We start from the raw sequence: 6,559 nt of genomic DNA, 5'->3' as shown, positions 1-6,559 counted from the left end.
TGCTATACCCACCGGTACTCCTGGATTGTACCGGAACCCTTACTGGTGCGCCGGGGTACACCTGCTGACCCTATGGGCTCGCCGCTTTATGCCCACCCTTCCTACCTGAACCCTCCGGGGTAGGCCTGGTATACCTACCCGATGTTTCGAGGTAGAACCGGTTGCCCCACCGGTACTCTGGGGTTGGAACGGAACCCTTTGTGATGCGCCAGAGAACACCAGCTGTCCCTTCGTGCGCGCTGGACTAGACCTGGCCTCCCTACCGGACCCCACAGGTTACACCCGCTATCACTACCTGATGCTCCGCATATAGGCTTGGCACCCATACCCGATGTTCTGGGGTAGTAGCGGTACCCCCACCGTTATTCTGCGGTAGTATCAGTACACCCACCGGTACTCCGGGGTAGTACCTGAACCCTTACTGGTTCGCTGGGGTACACCTCCTGACTTTACGGGCGTGCTCTGTAGACCAGACATTCCTACCTGACCCTCCAGGCTAGGCCCGGTATCCCTACCTGATGCTCTGCGGTAGGCCTGGCCCCCTACCCGACAATCTGGGGTAGTAGCGGTACACCCACAGGTACTCCGCGGTAATTTTGCTATACCCACCGGTACTCCTGGATTGTACCGGAACCCTTACTGGTGCGCCGGGGTACACCTGCTGACCCTACGGGCGCGCCGCTTTACGCCGACCCTACTTACCTTACCCGCCGGGGTAGGCCTGGTATACCTACCAGATGTTTTGAGTTAGAACCGGTTCCCCCACCGGTACTCTGGGTTTGGAACAGAACCCTTTGTGATGCGCCAGAGAACACCAGCTGTCCCTTTGTGCGCACTGGATTAGACCCGGCCTCCCTACCGGACCCCACAGGTTACACACGGTATCCTTACCTGATGCTCCGCATTAGGCTTGGCACCCATACCCGATGTTCTGGGGTAGTAGTGGTACCCCCACCGTTACTATGCGGTAGTATCGGTACACCCACCGGTAGTCCGGGATAGTACGTGAACCCTTACTGGTTCACTGGGGTATATCTGATGACGTTACTGGCGCGCGGTATAGAACAGACATTCCTACCTGACCCTCCGTGATAGACCCGGTATCCATACCTGATGCTCCGTTGTTGGCTTGGCACCCCTACCCGATATGCTGGGGTAGTACCGGTACCCCCACCGGTACTCTGCGGTAGTATTGGTACACCCACCGGTACTCCAGGGTAGTACCTGAACCCTTACTGGTTCGCTGGGGTACACCTGCTGACCTTACGGGCGTGCTCTGTACACCAGACATTCCTACCTGACCCTCCAGGCTAGGCCCGGTATCCCTACCTGATGCTCTGCGGTAGGCCTGGCCCCCTACCCGACAATCTGGGGTAGTACCGGTACACCCAGAGGTACTCCGCGGTACTTTTGCTATACCCACCGGTACTCCTGGATTGTACCGGAACCCTTACTGGTGCGCCGGGGTACACCTGCTGACCCTATGGGCTCGCCGCTTTATGTCCACCCTTCCTACCTGACCCGCCGGGGTAGGCCTGGTATACCTACCCGATGTTTCGAGGTAGAACCCGTTCCCTACCGGTACTCTGGGGTTGGAACGGAACCCTTTGTGATGCGCCAGAGAACACCAGTTGTCCCTTCGTGCGCGCTGGACTAGACCTGGCCTCCCTACCGGACCCCACAGGTTACACCCGGTATCCCTACCTGATGCTCCGCATTAGGCTTGGCACCCATACCCGATGTTCTGGGGTAGTAGCGGTACCCCCACCGTTACTCTGCGGTAGTATCGGTACACCCACCGGTACTCCGGGGTAGTACGTGAACCCTTACTGTTTCACTGGGGTACACCTGCTGACGTTACTGGCACGCGGTGTAGACCAGACATTCCTACCTGACCCTCCGTTTTAGGCCCGGTATCCCTACCTGATGCTCCCTTGTTGGCCTGGCACCCCTACCTGATATGCTGGGGTAGTATCGGTACCCCCACCGGTACTCTGCGGTACTATTGGTACACCCACCGGTACTCCAGGGTAGTACCTGAACCCTTACTGGTTCGCTGGGGTACAACTGCTGACCTTATGGGCGTGCTCTGTAGACCAGACATTCCTACCTGACCCTCCAGGCTAGGCCCGGTATCCCTACCTGATGCTCTGCGGTAGGCCTGGCCCCCTACCCGACAATCTGGGGTAGTACCGGTACACCCACAGGTACTCCGCGGTAATTTTGCTATACCCACCGGTACTCCTGGATTGTACCGGAACCCTTACTGGTGCGCCGGGGTACACCTGCTGACACTACGGGCGCGCCGACTTACGCCCACAATTCCTACCTGAAAATCCGGGGTATGCCTGGTATAGCTACCCGATGTTTCGAGGTAGAACTGGTTGCCCCACCGGTACTCTGGGGTTGGAACGGAACCCTTTGTGATGCGCCAGAGAACACCAGCTGTCCCTTCGTGCGCGCTGGAACTATACCTGGCCTCCCTACCGGACCCCACAGGTTACACCCGCTATCACTACCTGATGCTCCGCATATAGGCTTGGCACTCATACCCAATGTTCTGGGGTAGTAGCGGTACCCCCACCGTTACTCTGCGGTAGTATCGGTACACCCACCGGTACTCCGGGGTAGTACGTGAACCCTTACTGGTTCACTGGGGTACACCTGCTGACGTTACTGGCGCGCGGTGTAGACCAGACATTCCTACCTGACCCTCAAGGCTAGGCCAGGTATCCCTACCTGATGCTCCGTTGTTGGCCTGGCACCCCTACCCGATATGCTGGGGTAGTAGCGGTACCCCCACCGGTACTCTGCGGTAGTATTGGTACACCCACCGGTACTCCAGGGTAGTACCTGAACCCTTACTGGTTCGCTGCGGTACACCTGCTGACCTTACGGGCGTGCTGTGTAGACCAGACATTCCTACCTGACCCTCCAGGCTAGGCCCGGTATCCCTACCTGATGCTCTGCGGTAGAACTGGCCCCCTACCCGACAATCTGGGGTAGTACCGGTACACCCAGAGGTACTCCGCGGTACTTTTGCTATACCCACCGGTACTCCTGGATTGTACCTGAACACTTACTGGTGCGCCGGGGTACACCTGCTGACCCTATGGGCTCGCCGCTTTATGACCACCCTTCCTACCTGACCCGCCGGGGTAGGCCTGGTATACCTACCCGATGTTTCGAGGTAGAACCGGTTCCCCTACCGGTACTCTGGGGTTGGAACGGAACCCTTTGTGATGCGCCAGAGAACACCAGCTGTCCCTTCAAGCACGCTGGACTAGACCTGGCCTCCCTACCGGACCCCACAGGTTAGACCCGCTATCCCTACCTGATGCTCCGCATTAGGCTTGGCACTCATACCCGATGTTCTGGGGTAGTAGCGGTACCCCCACCGTTACTCTGCGGTAGTATCGGTACACCCACCGGTACTCCGGGGTAGTACGTGAACCCTTACTGGTTCACTGGGGTACACCTGCTGACGTTACTGGCGCGCGGTGTAGACCAGACATTCCTACCTGACCCTCCGTTTTAGGCCCGGTATCCCTACCTGATGCTCCGTTGTTGGCCTGGCACCCCTACCCGATATGCTGGGGTAGTACCGGTACCCCCACCGGTACTCTGCGGTAGTATTGATACACCCACCGGTACTCCAGGGCAGTACCTGAACCCTTACTGGTTCGCTGGGGTACACCTGCTGACCTTACGGGCGTGCTCTGTAGACCAGACATTCCTACCTGACCCTCCAGGCTAGGCCCGGTATCCCTACCTGATGCTCTGCGGTAGGCCTGACCCCGTACCCGACAATCTGGGGTAGTACCGGTACACCCACAGGTACTCCGCGGTACTTTTGCTATACCCACCGGTACTCCTGGATTGTACCGGAACCCTTACTGGTGCGCCGGGGTACACCTGATGACCCTATGGGCTCGCCGCTTTATGCCCACCCTTCCTACCTGAACCCTCCGGGGTAGGCCTGGTATACCTACCCGATGTTTCGAGGTAGAACCGGTTCCCCCACCGGTACTCTGGGGTTGGAACGGAACCCTTTGTGATGCGCCAGAGAACACCAGCTGTCCCTTCGTGCGCGCTGGACTAGACCTGGCCTCCCTACCGGACCCCACAGGTTACACCCGCTATCACTACGTGATGCTCCGCATATAGGCTTGGCACCCATACGCGATGTTCTGGGGTAGTAGCGGTACCCCCACCGTTATTCTGCGGTAGTATCAGTACACCCACCGGTACTCCGGGGTAGTACCTGAACCCTTACTGGTTCGCTGGGGTACACCTCCTGACCTTACGGGCGTGCTCTGTAGACCAGACATTCCTACCTGACCCTCCAGGCTAGGCCCGGTATCCCTACCTGATGCTCTGCGGTAGGCCTGGCCCCCTACCCGACAATCTGGGGTAGTAGCGGTACACCCACAGGTACTCCGCGGTAATTTTGCTATACCCACCGGTACTCCTGGATTGTACTGGAACCCTTACTGGTGCGCCGGGGTACACCTGCTGACCCTACGGGCGCGCCGCTTTACGCCGACCCTACTTACCTTACCCGCCGGGGTAGGCCTGGTATACCTACCCGATGTTTCGAGGTAGAACCGGTTCCCCCACCGGTACTCTGGGTTTGGAACGCAACCATTTGTGATGCGCCAGAGAACACCAGCTGTCCCTTCGTGCGTGCAGGACTAGACCCGGCCTCCCTACCGGACCCCACAGGTTACACCCGGTATCCCTACCTGATGCTCCGCATTAGGCTTGGCACCCATACCCGATGTTCTGGGGTAGTAGCGGTACCCCCACCGTTACTCTGCGGTAGTATCGGTACACCCACCGGTACTCCGGGGTAGTACGTGAACACTTAATGGTTCACTGGGGTACACCTGATGACGCTACGGGCACACGGTATAGACCAGACATTCCTACCTGACCCTCCGTGTTAGTCCCGGTATGCCTACCTGATGCTCCGTTGTTGGCCTGGCACCCCTACCCGATATGCTGGGGTAGTACCGGTACCCCCACCGGTACTCTGCGGTAGTATTGGTACACCCACCGGTACTCCAGGGTAGTACCTGAACCCTTACTGGTTCGCTGGGGTACACCTGCTGACCTTACGGGCGTGCTCTGTAGACCAGACATTCCTACCTGACCCTCCAGGCTAGGCCCGGTATCCCTACCTGATGCTCTGCGGTAGGCCTGGCCCCCTACCCGGCAATCTGGGGTAGTACCGGTACACCAAGAGGTACTCCGCGGTAATTTTGCTATACCCACCGGTACTCCTGGATTGTACCGGAACCCTTACTGGTGCGCCGGGGTACACCTGCTGACCCTACGGGCGTGCCGCTTTACGCCCACCCTTCCTACCTGACCCGCCGGGGTAGGCCTGGTATACCTACCCGATGTTTCGAGGTAGAACCCGTTCCCCCACTGGTACTCTGGGGTTGGAACGGAACCCTTTGTGATGCGCCAGAGAACACCAGCTGTCCCTTCGTGCGTGCTGAACTAGACCCGGCCTCCCTACCGGACCCCACATGTTACACCCGGTATCCCTACCTGATGCTCCGCATTAGGCTTGGCACCCATACCCGATGTTCTGGGGTAGTAGCGGTACCCCCACCGTTACTCTGCGGTAGTATCGGTACACCCACCGGTACTCCGGGGTAGTACGTGAACCCTTACTGGTTCACTGGGGTACTCCTGCTGACGTTACTGGCGCGCGGTTTAGACCAGACATTCCGACCTGACCCTCCGTTTTAGGCCCGGTATCCCTACCTGATGCTCCGTTGTTGGCCTGGCACCCCTACCCGATATGCTGGGGTAGTACCGGTACCCCCACCGGTACTCTGCGGTAGTATTGGTACACCCACCGGTAATCCAGGGCAGTACCTGAACACTTACTGGTTCGCTGGGGTACACCTGTTGACCTTACGGGCGTGCTGTGTAGACCAGACATTCCTACCTGACCCTCCAGGCTAGGCCCGGTATCCCTACCTGATGCTCTGCGGTAGGCCTGGCCCCCTACCCGACAATCTGGGGTAGTATCGGTACACCCACCGGTACTCCGCGGTACTTTTGCTATACCCACCGGTACTCCTGGATTGTACCGTAACCCTTACTGGTGCGCCGGGTTACACCTGCTGACCCTACGGGCACACTGCTTTGGACCCACCCTTCCTACCTGACCCGCCGGGGTAGGCCTGGTATACCTACCCGATGTTTCGAGGTAGAACCGGTTCCCCCACCGGTACACTGGGTTTGGAACGCAGCCCTTTGTGATGCGCCAGAGAACACCAGCTGTCCCTTCGTGCGTTATGGACTAGACACGGCCTCCCTAACGGACCCCACAGGTTACACCCGGTATCCCTACCTGATGCTCCGCATTGGGCTTGGCACCCATACCCGATGTTCTGGGGTAGTAGCGGTACCCCCACCGTTACTCTGCGGTAGTATCGGTACACCCACCGGTACTCCGGGGTAGTACGTGAACCCTTACTGGTTCACTGGGGTACACCTGCTGACGTTAATGGCGCGCGGTGTAGACAAGACATTCCTA

The sequence above is a fragment of the Accipiter gentilis genome, unplaced genomic scaffold (genome assembly GCF_929443795.1).
Source record: "Accipiter gentilis unplaced genomic scaffold, bAccGen1.1, whole genome shotgun sequence".
Lineage (NCBI taxonomy): Eukaryota > Metazoa > Chordata > Aves > Accipitriformes > Accipitridae > Astur > Astur gentilis.
The sequence above is the reverse complement of the archived record's forward strand: the minus strand, read 5'-3'. Positions refer to the sequence as shown.